Source organism: Puntigrus tetrazona, chromosome 7, assembly GCF_018831695.1.
Source record: "Puntigrus tetrazona isolate hp1 chromosome 7, ASM1883169v1, whole genome shotgun sequence".
In the NCBI taxonomy this organism is placed as follows: Eukaryota; Metazoa; Chordata; class Actinopteri; order Cypriniformes; family Cyprinidae; genus Puntigrus; species Puntigrus tetrazona.
This window is the reverse complement of record NC_056705.1, coordinates 35,032,082-35,052,823: the sequence shown is the minus strand read 5'-3', so window position 1 is coordinate 35,052,823 and position 20,742 is coordinate 35,032,082. Positions and strand designations below refer to the sequence as shown.

The following is a 20,742-nucleotide window of genomic DNA, read 5'->3' as shown; positions in this document are numbered from 1 at the left end:
TAACCGCGGCGGTGGAGAGGTGTCAGAGCGCTGGCTTCTCTCCCCCGTGCCTTATCATCACACACACACACACACTGCATACACACCAGTCTGCAATGAAAAAACAGAACAGCCACCCACCACACGTATAACAAGATGGGGGAGCTGAATCGAAACCCTGAAATTCTTAAAGGAAAAAAATAGGGAAAAATTATCAAAACAAAGTCTGGTTCTTTCCTATCACAGGCAGCAGAGAGCTTAGCCGCACTAATCCACAGCTATTTGAATATGTATGCTTGGATGATATGTTGGCCAGTGCTTTAGCATCTTAGCATAGCTAACAGTGCCGTAGCTATGTGTGTTAAGGGCTGACCGTGCTTGCAGGGGAAATGAGGACAGCGGAATGTCCTAAATGCTAATCGTTAATTTGCTCGACTTCACTGATATTCTGGAATACAGTGCTGGTCGTGTGTTGCTTTAAGTGCATGTGGCTCGCGAAACATGATCTGTAGGAGACGGATGGTTTCGGAATGGCTGTTACAAAAATTCAGTATTTTAAGGCATCACAGGTGTCATATGTAATTCTACCACCTTCTTCTCTAACATAACCGCTAAAACATCTGACTCATAAAGTTGAGGTACATTTTGCTGCAGTAATGACTTATTTTTGTGAGCCAGCTTGAAAGTTAGCATCGGATGAAATGTGATCATCATTCATGGCACATAAGCAAGTACCATTGTACCTTTCGACACCATCGCTGTTCTACCACACTACGGTAATTTCTATTAAGGGGTCTCAGCATGTCTGAATATGAGAATGCAAAAAGGGAAAGGACAGGGGAAGGGAGGGAGAAATGGAGACAAAACAAGAGAAAGGCAGAAAGCAGTTATTCTTTCTATTTCCTCTGCACCAGCTTTGTGGTCTCTATGAGGAACAGATGTTCACAACTTGATACTGTGCATCAACCCTCTCTTCTTGCTATCTCTAGTCCCAGCACTGCCAACTGCCTGAACGCACAAACCCAAAGTCAAGGTTTAACTATCAACACGCGCACCTGCGAGGGCACATCCACTCGCAGATGTGCACAAGCAAATGAAAAGTCAACAATTTTCGCAATTCACACGAGATCCTTGCCTGAATTAGATGTCAATTGTTTATCCTAAACAGCAATTCAATTGAGTGAAGAGGAAATTGAGACTTTTGAGCTTACTACGGATTTTTTTCTTTTACTAAGAAATTGGCATTATTATTATCTGATAATCAGATAATAATTTACATGTATAAAAACTAAAATCTGTGTTATTTGCTATTATTGACATCGCATTTCTGTTCGCCAGTGTATTTTACGAGTTGCATACTGGTACGAATGTGTCCAACTGACCTACGCCTAACTCCGCCCCTAAACCTACCTGTCACTGGAGTTTTATACAAATTGTACAAAATTCTATGAGCGAGGTTGTACAAAGTCGTACGAATTAGCCACCTCGTAAAATATGTACAAATTGTTGGTGATACTGCGTTGGTATTGTGCACAGTGAGACTTTAGCGATGACTGATAGAACTTAACTAAAGGCTCTATTAAGTTTCCTTACATGAGTTGCAGTGCATGAAAGAGCACGGACCTTAATCTGCATTTGTGGGCGTCACACACAGAAGGACAGATGCAAACTGACCCTTTAACTTATAACTGTAGTAGTGTCATTTCTAACTCATAACAGTATTGACTGTTCTTTTGATAGTGTAAATGTGATAGTGATAGTGTCTAAATGATCAGATCAGATCAGACCAGTGACTTTTTAAGTGTTACAATCATTCTGCAAATTTTGACTCTCCCTAATTTCAATGGCATTTAAAGTAATATTTCACTTAAAAAATTGCTTATACTTATTATATATAAAATCCTTACATTCCTCCATTACATCCATCATGAATGTAAGCATTCACTTACGTGTGCATAAAAAAAGCTATATTTTGATAAATTTTTCAGTGTTTTTCTTTTTTTTTTTAAGTCACACAAACGGAAGTCAAAAGGCTCCGATGTTGTTTGGTTCCCAAACCCCTTCAAAGTGTCTTCTTTGAAGAAAATATCCTTTTAAAGAGTTTGGACAGAATTTTTAAAAAGTACTGTAGACGTTGCTAGACCCTCTTTACGGTAGAGTAGGTGGCCTTTAAGCTTCGTCTTTCATCTCAAACCCTCTAAATATTTGTAATAAATTTAGCTGGTGGCACCATTACAATGTGTGACTATAATATACAATATAAGGTTATTTCACCATGAATTCTCTGCTTTGTGGTTGTTAAAAAAACCATTACGTATTATCTTTATGGCATTTTTTTTGGCTTACCTGATGATAGCGTGGAAACGTTCCGCACAAAACATTTCATCATCAAATGCATAACGCAACAGATTTTTGTAATTCTGTATTACAGAATGCAGCTCATTATCTCTTTCTTTCTCTCACTTCCTGTCCTGTCTCACATCTTCTCTTTATCAGTGTCACCCTGTTGAGAAACATGCTCATACACACATTTCATCATTGCATCTTCTTTTAATCTCTGCGATTCAGAACACTGATAGCAATGAAGAAAGATGCCGGTGACACATCTGCTTCCGCAGTGCGCCTTGCTTAGTGTAAAAGTGGATGACTCCATTCCTCGTTGCACTGCCTGTGGCCACCTTCTCATTAGATAAAGTCCCTCTCTGAGCGGCTGTGCTTAAAATAACTTTCATTTACTGCAGTCTGTAAGGGTGACTCAACAGGGCCGCTGAATGCCGGAGCTTCAGTGGGAGAGGACAAAGGGAGAGGACAAAAGAGCTGTGTTTCTCTGGCAGCACCCAGTCTTATCTCTTTCCAGCACTCTGGATGGCGACTGCAGCCACAGGAAAGGATTTATAATGTGCAAGTGAAAAAAAAAAAAAAAGATCTCCTTCTTGCAAACCCTTACCCGTGCATTCTCTTTCTTTTTTGCTCTATTTCTGCCTCCGTAGAGACCGTCATTTCCATACGGACACAATAAGCCCAATCAGACGCGAGCATCTCTGCCACTCCATCAGATGCAGAGAGAAAGAAAGACAGACAAGGACATTCTTAATGCCACTAGGTGAAGGTCAATGTATGAAGGGAGGTGCAGGTATAGAGATAGCGGCTCATAATGGAGAGGTTTGAAAACGTCCTCAGAATGATCACTGGGAAGAGTGTAGAGAGCAATGCTGTAGTCACATCAACAAAGACCTAAATGAAGCTAGGAAGAAGGACCTGTCAGGCGCTGACATTGACGGGCTGTCTAAGAGCGCACCCCCATGAGAGCGTTGCACTGTCAATCAAACTGCTGTCAAGACGATAAGAACCCCATGCTGCACCTTATGCTCCAGTCACTCTTACAGTCTAAGGCCAGAAACCAACTCTACGTAACTATACGCATGTTGAAATTCCACAGTCCCGTCGTACTTCCCATTGCGTTACACTCTTTCAAAAAAGATAGTTTTGCTATATTTTCTTACACAATCAAAAATGTATGATGGTCCAGTAGTACACAATGAAATCTCCACGACTCAACGTTCTGCTAATGTGACTTGATTGTATTGAACTGATTTTGTCGCGTTGTGGCTTGTACCCATTGTCCTTGTTGAAAAAGAAGCATTTCTGTTGTTTTACAGATTTATATTTTACAGTTTATGACCAGAACAGGAATATTACTAGAAGTGCTCCACACTGAGGAGTCCATATGCAATGGATCATAAAATAGTTTTTTTAGCACATTCATTTAATTTAACCCTTTCTATCCCTTCTATTCAGCTTCAATGTTAAAGGTATAGAAAGAGTGTGTATGCAGTATGCATGCAGGCAATAGAAGAACCTGACCGTGTAGGACAGTCAGGGCTATAACTCCTCAGCAAGAGGGCCATAAACACTCCATCAAGACCCGGGACAACCAGTGATCCATCTCCCAGACAACCAGGAGCTCATCCTGTTGAAGATAGCACTCTATTGAGGTAGCAGCACAAGTAAAATGCATGTGAGAGAAAATATGAAAGAACTGGATAAACAAAGTTTGAACCATATAAAAAAATGACCTTGCTATCTTGCCAGTCTGAACACAGATATTACTGAGATTTGTTGAGATCTCTTTTAAAACTCCAGAGCAGAAATTCCATTGACTTGTTTTCTCAAAAGACAAGTCCAAGATAGAGACGTAAACCTTTTTTTTTAAGTTTTAGTTTATTATTAGTTTTCGCTAAGGCAAGCATCACCATCAGTAAAAATCAGTGGGGGTAAAAAATCCTATACATTTACAGTAAAGGACGGACCCATAACAATATCTAGAAAATTGTCTGGTTCAGTCTCTTTATAGCGAACATCCACCAAGAAACCAAACAGAAAACCCTGCTGTTGGTATAATAATATTAATAATAATACTTAAAAATGTGTTGTTTTCTCTTTTCAACTTTTAATATGTTCCCCTGACCTAATCAGATTTTAGTCAACAGATAACCATCTGTTTTTTATCACAAAGTTGGTGTTTACTTTTCAGAAAGGTTGCTGTATTCGAGAAAAGTGGATGTTGTTTTTTGCTTGGGGTCAGTCTGAAACCGACAAATACAAACTGGGGAAAAACATAGATAGATAACCGAACTGCTACAAAACACTAATCGGAAAATGCGGTTGCTGTCATGATTTAGATCAGGCGTCTATGAGGCTCCAACATAAAGTATCTTTTTTAAAATTCCTTTGAATATTCATGAAGTATCAAGCTAACACTTCAATGCAATCTGCTTGTTATTAAAGGCCTTGGGTCTTTCAGATCTCAAGCAGAACACGTGGATTAAGTGCAAGGTCAGAATGCTTTCCTGACGGATGATTTTTTTTTTTTTTTTTTTTTTTAGTAAACCAATTAAAACTGCATGTACTTGTCAGCAGATGCATATCAGTAATGATGACATATTTGGCTGCACATTTAGAGATCTCACTGCGACGGAGAGCCGATGAATAAGCTCTTAACAGTGCCAGGATTTTCACTAAACGATGCAGCCGCTGTTTTCAGCAAACAGAGATCGCATAAACAGATTTTAAGAGCGTTGACAGAGTTTTTCTCAGGTTGATTTAACGTAGGACAGAGGACCGAAGCAGCTCGGTCTAGAATGACTAGTGTAAGGTGATTGGGTTTTTTTGCTGTCACACAAATTACTCTGTTCGTTGTTTCTCGCTGTTAACTTAGTATCACCACCAAATCATCTAAATATAAAAATTATAGGGTCCCTCATGTTGCATCTAGTTTTTAGCCCCAATAGCTGATCATAGAGGAATTCAAAGTCTTATTATCTTTGTCTTGATTCACTTAAAATTCCACATAGCAATCTTTTTTTAAAAAAAGCACGTTTCAGTAGCTAAATCTTAAAAATCCAGCCCACGTGGCAGTATGAGAAAACTATCTACATCTAAATCTAGATTTAAATGCATGATATCCCAGATATCCCTCAATCCAATATATTTCAGTGGATAGTGAATCAAATCAAATGGTATTTTTTGTGTTTAAATGCATCAAATTATTGCCATTATCCTGTTTATTTATTTATTTATTTTTTTGAATCAGTCCTTTTTTACCCAAAATAAAGCACTTTATATTTTACGTTTTCTTGTCTTTTAAATGCATTGTAGATCATTAGACATAATGTTACAGATTGGAAGCCAGTCTAAAATCAGAAGAACCATCACGCGCAAAACATTGGGTGACAAGGCGGTAAGGCGACCGCTCTAGTTTCAGACCCAGCCAGAGTGCATTCGCAGCAGACAGATCCTAACACTTCACACTTGATAAGTTTGAGACATTTGCCCTTGCAAGCGCAACACAGACTGACACATTGGTAAATGTAGCCAAATTGCATTTGGCTGTAGAAAAATCCTCGAATATCTGGGTAGATATTGCGTGTCCACACCAGAGCTGACCACATATCAGTACGGTGGATTAAGAATTATGGGTGTAGAGACTCAAGTCATAGAGGATTTATTTAATATCTGTGAACCGGGTATTAGCTGTCATGAGAGAAGGAGAGGCGGAGCCAGCGCAATGAGGGCTGCTCTTTTCACAGGATTTCTCAAGGTTGAGAATTTTGATCTAGTGTTAGCGTTCAATTCCATTGACATCAATTTACTTCACACACAATTCTCTAAACACTGGGACTCTCCCACACATGTGCTTTTTTTCACATGCTTTTCTTAAAGGGACAGTTCATCCCTAAAAAAAAAATCTGCGATTTATAACCCTCATGTCGTTCCAAACCCGTAAGACCTTCTTTCATCTACGGAACACAAATTAAGATATTTTTTGATGAAATCCGAGCTTTCTGTCCCTCCGTAGACAGCAATGTATAACTGAAATGCTCCGTTAAAATAAATGTTTAAAATGGTCCATGTGGCATCAATGGTTCAATGCAAATTTTTCTGACAGGTTTGAAATGTCATGAGAGTGAGTAATTAATCACAGAATTTTTCATATTTCTTGAAATATGAAATAAGTCGATAAAGTGCTCGATAATAATATTCAGTGAGAAAAAAAGTAGGTAAAAATCCCATGATTTTATCTATCCTAAAAAGTGGTCTCTGCAGATGTTCAGATAAAAAAGGCTAATTAAAAATAAATAAATAAATTACAAAAAATAATAAATTAATATATATATATATATATATATATATATATATATATATATATATATATATATATATATATATATATATATATATATATATATATATATTTTTTTTTTTTTTTTTTTTTTTTTTTTTTGTAATAATGTGGACATAGTTTAAATAAAATCTTAAAGTGACTAAGATGCTTTTTTATTTCAATGATGCTTTAAAGCATTATCTAAGGGGCTGCTGTAATAATTTTTTTTTATATATATATACAATTTTCCAGGTGGAAATGATAATAATAATTCTAAGCAGCTAAGAGTGTTTTGACTGGAGCCTTCTCAAGCTGACCGTGCAAGTGCAATGGTGGGACAAAAGAAGGCATGGGGCAGCTGTTTCTGTGTACTTTACACCACCGGCGCTTTCTCCGACAGCAGAGTAGCGCTAACTATGTTTGTTTACATGTCTTTGCATCCTGTCATTTTTAAAGGGGTGGGGGAAGAAAGGCAGATGTGCGGTTCTCATCGGCTCACCTACGGTGACACCGTCAGATCCTCCCCCTAAAACTGAGTCAAAATGCTAGTGAATGGCTAGCAGGTGCGGCGATGGTTAAACAGTCAAAAATGGGGGAATCAACCGAACAAAACGGAGGGAGGTGGGGGGTTTGGAGAAGAAGTTGGTCATTTTTTTAGCAGCAGCTGTATTTACTAGAGCTCTTCCGCCAATACCGCAAGAGAAATATATTCTGCGTTGAATATTCTGCCCAAACCAGAAGAAGAAAAAGTCATATTCATATTCAAATACAGCTGAAAGTGTCTGTGGAAATGCCATCTCTTATCCATATTCATAGTTGCTGCATGCGGCTCTTTGAATCACACAAGGAACCGCTCTGCTATTCAGTCGGAGCGTACCATAGACTTTAGCTGCGTGAAAGTTATTTGTCAAGGTCTCGGAATAAATTGTTAATGAAAATGATAGTTTTATAAGCACCTGGTAAGCAGTCTCAAACACATTAAATATGAGGTACACTGTGGCCTGGTGCACGGTCACAAGTGAATTTCAAAATATGAACATCAAAGCATTTGTTCAATTTAAAACGATAAACCGACGGTAATGCAATGTTTTTGAACATGTCCGTTTTATTACGATTAATCTTCATGGATGAATTTAAGGTGAACTTATTCACACGCACTTAAAATTACAGAAACAAAACAGCTAATGTAATAGATTTTGAAATGAGTGTTACACTACGCGCGTTGTTTTACCTCAGAAACAAAACGCATTTTTGACAACAGCTGACATTGAAAGTAAGGACCATCCATCAACAGTCTACACTTAGACAGAATGTTTAAATGAAGCACATGCTCCTGAAAAAAAATGAAATGCTCGGTTTGTAACTATGCTAGGAAAAACATCATATCTCCCATCTGATTTGAATGCCCTCGATCGGGCTTCGGGCACCAGCTGCCTGGCTGTCAATTGCCTGATGAATGCGAGCGTGTGGGACCGAGGACCTGATGCGGGGAAACAGCGGCCCCTGGCGGTGCGCGGTGGAAACGCCTTTAAAAACCTGGCAAAACCGCCCGGCGCTGTGGAAGGACCATCGATACCGCTCTCGTGAGAATCAATCTGACATTTTTATCAGAGACAGGGACAGTGCTTATGATCCCTTAAGAATTGCAGGAAATTGTGGCCACGTCCTAATTATGTTAATAGCAAGTCTATTAAAAATGTGATATGAATTACATTAGGAATCCTCAATATCAGAGGGGGTTATACAGCACAGGGGAGGCAGGCTGTCAGCTTGTGGGTCTGAAGAGCTGTCACAGAGAGAGAGAGAGAGAGAGAGAGAGAGAGAGAGAGAGAGAGAGAGCGAGAGAGAGGTTAGGAGCGCAGGAGAACGCTTCTCTTCTCCAGATGGTGTTTTAAACGCAGACAGAAGGGTCATTAGACAGCACACCAGCTCCCAACCACTGACAACAACAAAAATAAACCCAAACGCGAGATGGTGCAGAGCGAAACCGCGCAGAATGTGTAACATCAGTTAGCCGGGACACGAACGATGTTTTTCGCGGACCGTTTTTTCGCGTTCAGCGTGGAGGGAGTTCGCGACGAGCAGTTGGAGTATTAACGGGAAGATCTCCGAAACACTCCCCACCCGATTCATCTCCGCGGACGGGGGACTTTAAAGGATTTACGAGAGAAAACATTCACCGCACTTCTACTTGGAAACATGGAGCATCAGCGGCAACGTTAAAAACATCTTCTATCTGATAGGAGGGATCGCGGACGTCCACTGTGGAATACGATATAAAAAAGCACCAAGAACGCGAGATCCGAACTTGGAGGACTTTGCGATTTTTTTTTGTTTTTGCGATATTTGAGGAACCGAAGCGAACTTTTTTTCGCCCCGTGCATTTTTACTAAGAAATTTGTTAACGCGTCAAGGTTTCGACATTTTCAAAGAACGTGATACCAAAGTCTCACTACTTTAATACTAAAGCTCCGCTGCGTTCTTCGCTTTGTATGATATATTTTCGTTTTCTTGAAATTGAATTACCTCATTATTTATTACTGTAACGAAACGCCAACATCGCGTGCAATCCAAAGGAGTTCAGAACTCTCTCTTTCTCTCAGACACTCTTTGATAAAACGACACAGATACCCTTTTTTTATTCATTTTGGAAAGTTCGCGCCTTTTTCGGTGATATTTAAGGTGTAATAATCTCCGTTTGTTTCTGTTTTAATTTTTCGCGTGGATTATTTTTTTGCTGCAAATACCTCAGTTTACTTCGACCTTCAAAAGTAAGTGGCGCTTCTGTTCTATCTATAAATACTTAGTTCGTTCTGCATTAACGTTTTTTTATTAAACATAATCAATTTAGTCAGGACTTGAAGGAAGATTTTATAAGATGCTTGTAATGTTGGAAAGTGTAATGTGGCCATTCAGATATTAAATTATTCTCAGAGTGTTTATTATTATTATTAAATTATATACAGTTTGTATATGTGTGTATGTGTACATATATATATATATATATATATATATATATATATATATATATATATATATATATATATATATATATATATTAAATATACACTGTTTCTTTAAAATTGGTTATTTTAAATGAGAATAGATGCTTATTTAACATACAGATGGGGACTTAGTCAACAGAAAGTATGTTATTATAAATAAAAATAATTGGTACAATTAATATGTATTTTTTAATTCCAATTTTTCTCCAACTTTCTGTAGGCTAATTATTAGTTTTTTTAGTTATGGTTTGTGAAAATAGCACGAAAAAAGATGTTGTTTATCCTTTGGCGAAACAATCCCAACCTCTGAACTTATTAGATGTGATCACGTTTTCTGAAAGAGGTTAGATTGTTTACTTTAAAAACAATAGACTATCAATAAAACACCTTGCCAATAATAAACGAACGGGCAGAGATGACAGCATATTTATGCGCATCAGATGGCTTCAATCCTGTGAAAAAACACACATTTATAGCAGTTATCAGCCTGGCGATCTCTGCACCTGTTCGTCTAATAAATGATTTGTCTATATGAGCACGAAAATGAAGATGTGATCTGGTGCATTATGATGAATTGTTCATCGCAACCTTGCCAGCACACTGATGGATGAAACCACAATATATGCTCTGTTGCAACATCACTTGTCTTAACTGTCCTTCAGTCCAGCCCAGTCAGCACCCGCTGATGTTACTGCTGTTGCACTGCAAACCACCACTTTACTCTTCAGTTGACCCCAGTAAAGATCAGATGAATTATGAATGAACAGACGGTAATAGTTCTCCCAACAGCTAAATGTCTGAAGGTGAAACCGCGCTGTGGCCACAGACTATCCTTAAACATTACCACCAAATAGCCCTTATAGCTTTTATAGGCAAATGTCCCCTGCAGCACGCGCTGAAGCACCACTACTAAGAGAAAACCAATTCATTCATCTGGAGAGATTATTTAATTTGCTTGCGTGCCATGTTTAGCAGATTTATGTAGAAAAGTCAGTATATGTGGTTAAGTCAACCGGAGATGCTGCTTTCCATTGGTATATATATGGAGCACCTGTTTGATTGGTTTTGAAGGTTATTTGGAGTCAGTTTTACCTGCTCACCGTCTACACTTAACAAACCTGTTCAGAATGTTGATGAAGCCTAAAATATAGGTGCTTACAAAAATTAAAAACAAACTGCTAGAGCAAAAAAAAAAAAGAATAAATATAAATTGCGTAGTTTTTAACCAAAATGAACGTTTTAGTTGAAAAAAGTCATAACATAAATTTCACCACGGTTTAGAAATCCTAAAAAAAATTGGATCGAAGTCGCTTTAGATATTGTAAGTTTAAACTTTATGGTTTGCACTCTGTAAGCCTAGTTTCGAAACACAAATGCAACACCCGTCCCTGATCTGCGGTGGATTCATAAAAGCTCACACTCGTACTATCATGTGGAAAGTGTCCGTTTTTATGTGTTATATATATCTTAAGTTTACTATACAGGATGCCTGCATTCGGGCTGGGAGAGCCTGTCATTGTGGCAGTGCTCTGCAATGGGAGCAGGGACATGGTGTGCACTGGAGGTAATTATTGTAATTTGAGTGCGGGTGCAGGTGAAGTTTGCCGTCTCGTAATTAACGAGAGGAGCAGATGGCAGTGGGCGGGAGATGGGTGCAGGCAGACGGCCGGCAAAGCAGCAGGGGGAGGGAGGAAGAGAGAGCGAGAGAACTAGGGGGTGGGGTCAGGCACTGATCAGTAAGCACTGGCACCTGATCGGCCAGGTAGTCTGGCGGTCACCTGCAGGAAAGACCTCGCTCAAACAACTAACCCCACGACACGCAGGGGCATTGCACTTAAGTTGCCAGTTTGTACGAGTTTACCTCGTTGGCACAAAAGCTATACTATGGGAAGAGTTCATCAAATTCATAAATAGAAGTTTTTGTGTGCTCACAGGTACGCCATTTTAAATCTATGTCTTAGTGGGTATGTGCTTGGAGAGCACAAAGAGCCAGATGCAGGTTTGAATCTGACCTGGTAGTTTACATTAACTTTACAGACATTCTCTTTGACCGTGAAGCACAACGACGTAATGTTATGCATAATTCAAAATACTGGTAAAACACGTGAAAAAATATTCACCTAAATATTCCTTCATATTAACACTATATTTTGCTTTGCTTGAATGTAGTAGTGTATAAATTAAATACAAAAAGACCATTTGTTTTTGTATAATTTATTCTTCAAACTGGATAACCTTAATTATGTGCAATGAATACTGGACCTTGTTTTTGATAAAGTCAAACTTAATTGACAAAAATGAAGTTTATTTGCTATCTTCCCATTTCTAGAGAGTTGTCAGATCACACACTGATCCTGATTCCTATAATGCATTAATGCAGTTGTGCAGTCACATGAGTCCTGAGCAGGTGGGATGTTAGAACTGAGGCTTTTGAACCTGTTTTGTTGATTTGTTGATGTCTTTAGAAGAGCTCAGTAGAGATTATCCTGGTCTATTATCTACATTAGCTGACAGAGAGAGCACTTATGTGTCACTTATGTCCTGGTGTGAGGAAATGATTCTCAGACTGAGTAAAAGATCTGGGTCTTTTTCCCTTTCTTTCCAAAGTTACATGTACTGAAAGGAATGCCTTCCAGATCCACACTGGAGAAGCGCATACAATAAAAAAAAATCTGCACACTGTGCACCGCAAAACTAATGTGTGTGTCACAGATAAATGAAGAGATAGGTTATGTACACATTGCGAGTCTTACTGCTGAGATCTGATTCTTATTGCTCAGATTGTTTGGCTGTTCACATCATTTTCAAAAGTCAGATACAAGAGCGAACTGGTCACAGTCATGAACTGACCTGCATGCCATCAGCATGCTTTCCATCCCACAGTAAATATGGAAGTCAGCGTTTATGCGTTCATTCATAAGCTGATGTGCTGCAGAAGCCTGAAAATTTGCGCGCAGGTGATAAACAGAAGTAAGGACAAAGAGTAAGTGTATGTTTTTTCAAGTACTTTTCCCTGAAGTTTTGCTTTAGAGCTGTCGTATAATACTTTTAAATATGCCCCATCAGTGATCACCTTCTCAGCTGTCTTCCATATTCACAGCGTGTCCAAAGAACTACTTGTTAAATCGTTGTAGTGACTCTCATCATCACAGAATTCCCTAGAAAGATGTAAAAGTCACATGAATTCTGATATGACTGTTCAGACTGAGATTGCATTGCAAACTGGACATTTTGTGTCTGATTTAAGACCGCATATGGAAGTGGTCCAAGGATTCCAAGGAGTTTAGTTTAGTTAAGTGAGGTGCTGATAAATATACTCACATGATCACAGCATTTGTATTTCAGTGTATCTCAATACTTACTCAGGGGTGAAGGCTCTGTTATGGCAAAGTGTCCCAGCAGTCCATCTGGTTGTCCTACCGTGGCAACCCCGGGCTCCCAGCGGGAGTGCCAGTGAGAGGGAGCAGCAAGGATGGGCAAGGGGGCATTTGCCATGGTTTCAGCCCTGTTTATCCCTCCAAACAGTGGGAAAGACGGCGACGGTGTGGTGAGCGCATGTGTTTGACATTACTGTGACATGGCGGCCTCTCTCGGGAGAAGGAGAATGTCAGAGAGCAGAGAAGCCGGCCAGCTTCCAAACATCTGGGGTAACAAAAAACACATTTACGCCACATTGTAGGAGCTGGGAGTTCACTCTGTGAGAGAAAAACACATCACTCTCAAATACAATCACTCTACTCGTTCTTCCCTTTTCCCATATGTTCTCATATGTAAAGGTGTTGTCCTGTCTTAATGATTAGAAAGATAAAGTCACCAGGAGGCTTTTGATTGTACCATTGACTGCCAAGTTATGAACAGTGTCAAGGTCTAGAAAAGTATAAAAGACATTGTCAGAAAAGTCCATCAGCCATCAGTGGTTCACACATGTTATGAAGCAACGAGAATACTTTATGTATGGAAATAAAACAAAAAATAATGCATATAGTCAACAATTTGGCACCATAGCATCAGTGTTAGGATACTTTCCAAATGTTGCTATGTTGACATTACGGTGAGGAATTATTGAATAAAGTCATTGAATAAAGCTTTGAAAAATTTTCATTTTGGGGTAGAATAAACCTTTAAGTCTGGCCCATAACGCAACTTATTCTGGTCAAAACCCGCCCACTTAGACAGGAAGAGACTGGCTGATTGGCACGTGTGAGTAAATCAGAATTTTTTTTAAGAGCAGAATTTTTAATAATGCTAAGAAGTTTGTAAACGTTATCAAATCCAGTGATTAGGGCTTGACGTGTTCATGGTCTCCCATCCGGCTGATAGAAATCTCCCAGAAATAGCCAATCAGTTTGTAGCTTGGATTTTCAGAAGGATACAGACAGTGCAACAAAAGCATCTCAAAGAAACGAGACTGCTCAGGCTGATTTTGCTAGATTGTTGGATCTTCATTTCTCTGTAATGAAAAACAGATCTGATCTGATCAAATAGGGAACATTGTAAACCTCTTTGAGAAATGGCTCCCACTATGAGCTGGCTTGTTTTGTTTGGATGATAAGCAGACTCTTGCTAAATAAGAAGCTGGAAAAAAGATCGGAGGATGTAAGGATACATTGCCAGCGGAAGTATGGCTGAGAGACAGGGCACCAGCTGGAGTAATCCCTACTGGTAGAGGGGTTTATTAATCAAACAGTGTGGAAGTTCATATCACCGCTCCTGTCTGTGATAAAGCTAGTTCCTCACTTCCTCTCGCCCTCAGCCAGTTACTTATCACACAGTTCTGAGTGGTAACTACAGATGAAGTTCAGTTATTAAGCCCTCACACACACATACAATTCTCCTCACAATGATGTTAAAGTATTGAGATGGGGCTCTGGGCTGGATTGGGGCTGGGAGACGTACGATGTAGCGTATTTGCACAAATTAAAGAGGCCGTTATCTCATGGAAACAGAAGCAGTGCGCCGGACTATCCTGTCATTCTTGAAATGGGTTTGAGCTGAATTTCACTGCGGCTCCAGTCTCTTACGAAGACCTTAATCTAACGCAGGGGTCTCCTCTGATAAGTTATTGTTCCACAACCAGGGAGCCACCAGAAGGAAGTTTAATTTCCATACAAAAAAGGAACATTTTCAAAGCGAATGGAATTGGAAGAAACATTTTTGTTGATACCAGAATGTAACAGATGGAGGAGGGGCGGATACTTTTAAGAGGATGTTCCTATACGAAAATACAATTTCCTGCAGAGACTTTATAGTATATAGTATATGTCTATTAAGAGGGATGAAAAATAATACTGAAAGCTGCATCGATCCCACTCTGGAAAGAAACTTTCATTATTATTACTAGGGTATATTTAGTTATGAGCCAGTAAGCCTAAAAATGTTACCTATGTATGCAGCCCACTAGGTTTCGAGACCAGACTTATGTTCATTTATTTTTATTTAGTTTATCCTTTTTAACTATTTTTAGGTAATAAAAGTTACTTCCTTAGTTAATTTTCTGCCTTTTTTGTTTTAAACTGCCACTTTGTTTATGCTGCAATGTTTTATTTAAATTTGATTCGATAAAAGTATAATTTTGTATTTGTCCCTTGTTTTAAATTATTTGTATATTTATATTACTTTAAAATCATTTTAAACTTAAATTTAATTGAAACTGAGACATTGTAAAGCAGGCTATAGATGAACAAAGTTGTTTGGGCAACGTCAACTAAAAAAAAAGATTTTAAAAAGTAATAAATGTACATGCAATCACTGAAAGAGTTCAAATTCAATTATTCAATACTATTAATTATTACTGTTAATTATTCAATCCCGTTGTGTATGTCAATGTGACATCCTTAGGGATCCCTGCACCATTGTACTACTTTCATAGAAAAAAGAACATTAATAAATCTATAGATTTTGTATATATTTTTATGTGTTTTTGCATGTGTACGAGTTGGGCAGGTTTCAGTCTTTTGTGCTCCATAAATCAGCAAGCTGTAATGACGCAAGAGCCAAAGCAAACAAGAGCAGTACTAGGCTACAGCTGGCCATAGCCTAAGAGAAAGAGAAAGAGAGAGAGAGAGTGAATACTGCGGAGAGACAGCAGCTGTCAGGCCCCGCATCGTGCACCTGTCACACAGGAAGTCAGGGCCTGCCACTATTTCCTGGATACGCCTCCTCAGCCAAACACTTCTGCTGTTTTCTAAGAGGATGTAAGGGAAAGGGAGAGGGAGAGAGAGAGAGAAAAAGAGATAGTCATCCTAGACAGGGAATTAGGAAGAAAAAAGGTAGAGGAACAGAGTATGTGTGCTGTCAGTATGCACTCATTAGAGAGTCGGATCCTGACTTACAGAGGGACTGCGAAATAGAAATATTTTAGAAATACTATAGTATGTGTTGTATATTGCGGTTGTATTTTTAGTACAAGGAATTAGGTACAATGCTAATCAGAGTATATTTCTGTAGATGAGAAACACTGACCAGTAGAAACGCACCCAAGCACACTTTGCGTTCATTTACATTTTCATCCCTCTCCCAGGTAATAGTTATCCATGTGACAGGATGTGACATCACTTCTAGCGCAGTAACAGATGGCGAGCATGGTGGCATGGCATTATAGCCACTCTTGTTTTTCTTCCAGTCATGTGAGCAGGGGATCTGTGGGGTGTGTGTGTGTGTGTGTATGTGTGTACAGGCCCTGTGTGTTTTGCTTGGCACGCGTCCTCTTTGTTTGTTAGGATTGTCAAGGCGGGTCCTCTGGAGGGCTTCTGTGTCTAATTCCCCAGCCGCCCCTCACGCTGCCTGTATGCAATTAACAGAGTAATTAAAAGCTTGATGAGCTAATTGGTGTTGGGTGAAGCTGCAGGTGTTTTGATTGGGGAGCTTGTTTGTGGAAGTGCGGAGAGCAAACAGATTCCTGTCATAGATCATTTTGTCTCTTTTTTCCCCCCACTATTAAAGTAATACATGAGTTTAGGGAAAGCGTAGCTATTATAACTATTCATCAGCCTTGATGGGAAAATTGTAATTGTTCCGTAATGATCGTTCTTGTAGGGCTGAAGGACAAGCATGGCTTTTTATTTGTCCGAGCACCAATAAAACAGTCATTAGTATTACTAGTCTCCTACAAGAACAAAATTGTTTCATTATATTGTGTAGTTTTATACCGTTTTCTAACTCTATCAAGCCTTTCATCCCTAAAACTGATGCATGATTTGACACAATAATACACAGTTGGAAGACATTTTATGTACAATTACGAAGAGAGAGACTTTTAGCCAGTTATTTGGCCCACAAACCAATAGAAACCTAATATCTGGTCCTTTTTTGTCATTTGGTGTCAAAGTGAATGTCGTTTAACCACTGCGACAAACAATATGCAACAAAAAAATTGCCCATAGTAAGTCTTACTGGCCCAATATTCTGTTGTTTAAATGTCAAATGCGGTCTGATTGGCTGAGATTTTGTCAATGTCAGTGGAAAGAGAAAAATAACTTGGCAGTCAAAAGTTGCTGTATGTCACAGCTACTGTCTTTCACTTTCTTCTGCTTCTTTTACACATTTCCTTTTTCTTGGGTGTTTTAGCTTTCCCCTCTTGCTAAAGAACTCTCTCTCTCTCTCTTTGAATATCAGTTGACAGATGTGTTGGCGATGGCTGTATGCCTGCAGTACTCTTGGTCCCCAGGTGCCTGAGCTGAGTCTGAGGACGTTCTTATGTGTGTGCTAGTGAGAGTGTGTGACAGTTAGTGATGTTCAGGTGTGTGAGCTCAGAAGAGAGATACACTGTGAAAACACTGCCTCCGCCTCAAGCACAACGGTTACTTCAAGCAGCACAGGAAACAACTACAAACGCAACAAGTCCACAGATGGGTGGAGGGACACAAGAGTTGTCTTAGACTGTGAAACAGATTTCCCCACTTTAAAACACCCACTAAAAAAGCTCAGACCACTTAGATGTACCTAAACAACAAGCACCTCTTTTCATGCTTGCATGTTCCATATTCCTAATGAAGTGGCCATACACTCTCTGCATCTTGACTGGTGCCCAGCGCTGTCCTAACACACTCCAGATGGGCCGAGCTGGGGAGTTGTTCTTGGCACGTCCCGGCTCGGCTGAATGTCACAAATACTTTCCTTTATTTAGGAATGGCTAAGGCCGGGCGGCTGAGGAGAGGATAGGAGGGAGTAGGGTAGAGAGCAGCTCAGCAACATCTGGATTTTATTAGAAGCCATTGGGAGAAATCTGAAAAGGAAGTTTTTTTCTCTCTTGCCTTTTGGGGTAGTGCTGGGCTTTCCAGAACCCTGGCCACTGATAAAGCCCTCCCTGTGGAGAACAGATGGCACAGAGACTACAGTACAATTTTATCAATATTCACAATAATATTCAAGCAAACATGAGTGAAAAAGATTGAACTCTAGCTACACCATCTTGTGCTTTGGATGCATGCATCTCAGGTTGACTAGCAAGACTTCCTTAAATCAAACGGCTTGCCAAAAAGACAATGCTGGTAGAATTTTAGCAGCAATGTTCAGATTGGTTATTCTGTTCTCTTAGAAGAAGAAAGTACCTTTTGAAGTAGACATTGACTTTGCCAAGTACGTAAAGTTCCTAAATCAATATCAAGCCCATGCTAATAGATGATAATGATAACGAACCATTCTGTCAGTGGAAATGCTTATGGATAGTGTTCTCCAGGTATTGATATTGCTTTAATTTCAGGGTGAGGAAAAGATAGGAATCATGGCAAAATGTCTTGAGGTTAAGGCTAAGGTTATGTCTTTCTCCCAGTAATGTTGCAAGGATGTTGATCCACGAATGTTTTCTTCTTGGCCAATTCTGGGTAATCCCCCTTGAAAATGTGTTATAGCGGAAAATTATGTCAATAAACAGGTTTCCTTTCGTTATGTTCATAAAGTGTTACAGTCGAACAGAGTTGAGATATTCCCCTCTTACCACTTTCTGGATGAGGTGAAATCCCAGAGAACTGCATTTAGCGAATGGCTTCCTCATAACAGAAGGATATGAGGATCTTTTTGGAACTGTGACAAGAGAATGTGTCTCTACACTCTTTAACACAACTGTACTGCTGAAATACATGCATCATTTTTGGTGACCCCAGCATTCTTTCCCACACACACGTACACGCCGGACGTCTCTCTCACACACATACACATACAGATTCTCAGGGCCCAGGGGTCTGTTCAGCTTGTGACTAAATACGCATTTATTGCCATCTAAATGTTTGTTTTCTCAAAATATATTTGCTCAGCTGAAGACGCCTGCTTAGGCTCACAGAGAGTGTGTGTTTGTGTGTGCATGCTCTCTCACCCTGTTTTTATTATACTATGAGTGGATGATTTGTAAATAAGTCAAAGATAAGCTCTCTTGTCCAGTGTGGTGACCACATGATGATGGCCAATCAGATATACTGCAGACAAACTTACTTTCTGAATCTGTTTCAAAACCTTTTGAGCTGACTTACTGTCTACTACCTACACTAAATAGACATGCGCCTTCTAAGGGTACATCCTAACTGGAAGTGACTGATTTGCTGGAATTTTTAGCAGGGACATTACTTTCTGGGATTAAGACTGGGATCTAGGTAGTCAGCTAAGTAGAGCTAGATACTCACCTCCCATAGTAGTTCCCACACTCATTCACACGGTCTCCTACAAAGGACTCTTCAGGGGACAGCCTCATGTCTGTCTTGGGATATTGTCCAGTTAGATCCAAGCCTTATGGCAATGTCTGTTTTTTACCATAAAGGTTTTAGAACGTGGGCTCCAGTCCAGGGGTCTACTGAGGAGCTTTGGGTGATGATGAGTAGAGATGGTGGGATGGCTGGGGAGAGGAATAGCGGATGGACAGGTCTTGAAGTGCTGGCCAGGGGTCGAGGGCTGTAATCCTGCTGTTTTGATGAGAGGCCTCTGTTTGTGTGGACTCGGCAGCGGCCTGATGGGGAGCAGATGTGGGAAGGCAGGCGGTCGGGCACAGAGCCAGAGCAGCTGGGAGAAATTAAAAACAAGAGCATTCCTAGAGACTGGGGGAATTACAGAGGGGTGGAGTGGAGGGGGTTAGATACAGGGACAGGGAAAAGAAGCCATGTGAAGAGAGAGAGAGGGTTACCTCAAGGGGCTTTTCATTGTGTTTGAGTGAAAGGTAGCTTAGTACGGACCGATGGTCGGAACAAGTGCCAGTGTGAGCAAAGATCCACAGCACATGCACATGTACCTAGATATCTAAATGCGTTCATGTGATAGACTTCTGTTGTTTTTATATAAATCTCATTATAATGTCAACAGACAAACCTAGCCTGTAATCCTGTCCTTAAAAGAGATCGTTGTGCCTTATAGGCTTATATGTTTGGCTCTTTCTTTTATATAACTAAACACAAAACATTACTTTCTTTGTTTATTAATTATTTTATATTTGAGGGTATCCCTAGATGTCCCCAAAGAGAAGTTTTGTTAGATTTAGCTAACGTCTAGCTAAGTATAGTATAGCTAAGTAAAACCCTCCTTATACACACACATCTCACAAACTCTAAAAAGAGCAAATCACAGAAACCGGAATTCTGGGCATGTCATTATGTGATGGATTCTTGTGTGTTTGGATCTTTTACTGAAAGCAAATGTCCGCTGATCTCAAAAGACTCCAAAAAAGCTTCAGAATTACAAACTGGAGCACTTTTGTGGTGCGCTTTTTCAATCTGATTATAGCACACAAAAGCAGATGGACAAGGTTAGTTTTAGCTGTCCTATAAGTGTGCTTAGCAGACATCAAACATATGGCCAAGGCGACAGCCCAAAGAGACTGCTTTAACATCATTACAGAATCTCAGAATTGAGGATCAAATCACACATCTGTAGGAGGTCTATTAAAAGCGTATTGCACTGTGAGCTAGATCTGTTTGGCTTATTGATCTCTCAGTATGGCTCTTCCATCTCATAGAGATATGAGTGACTGAATGTGTATGCTTTATTTGTAAGACAAGAAGGTACTCACAGTTTTTTTTTTCCTCAGAAGTTCTCTTTATAGCTCTTAATGGAGTTCTCAGTCTTTTCATTTAAATATAATTTAATCTCAGATGTTTCTTGTAAAAGAAAGTCTGC

At 39.6% G+C, this 20,742-nt stretch overlaps 1 protein-coding gene across 5 annotated transcripts in view; it reads left to right on the top strand.

Annotated features, from left to right (window-relative positions):
* Positions 1 to 20,742, top strand: part of cbfa2t3 (CBFA2/RUNX1 partner transcriptional co-repressor 3) — a 45,017-nt gene that overhangs the window by 1,399 nt on the left and 22,876 nt on the right. Inside the window, exon 1 of one of the 5 annotated variants that reach the window (XM_043245628.1) lies at positions 8,405 to 9,414. The exons of the other annotated variants lie outside the window; for them this stretch is intronic. The gene's annotated coding sequence lies outside the window, so the exon portion shown is untranslated. Of the gene's footprint in view, positions 1 to 8,404; positions 9,415 to 20,742 lie in introns of those variants that run through there. 5 annotated transcript variants of the gene reach the window in all.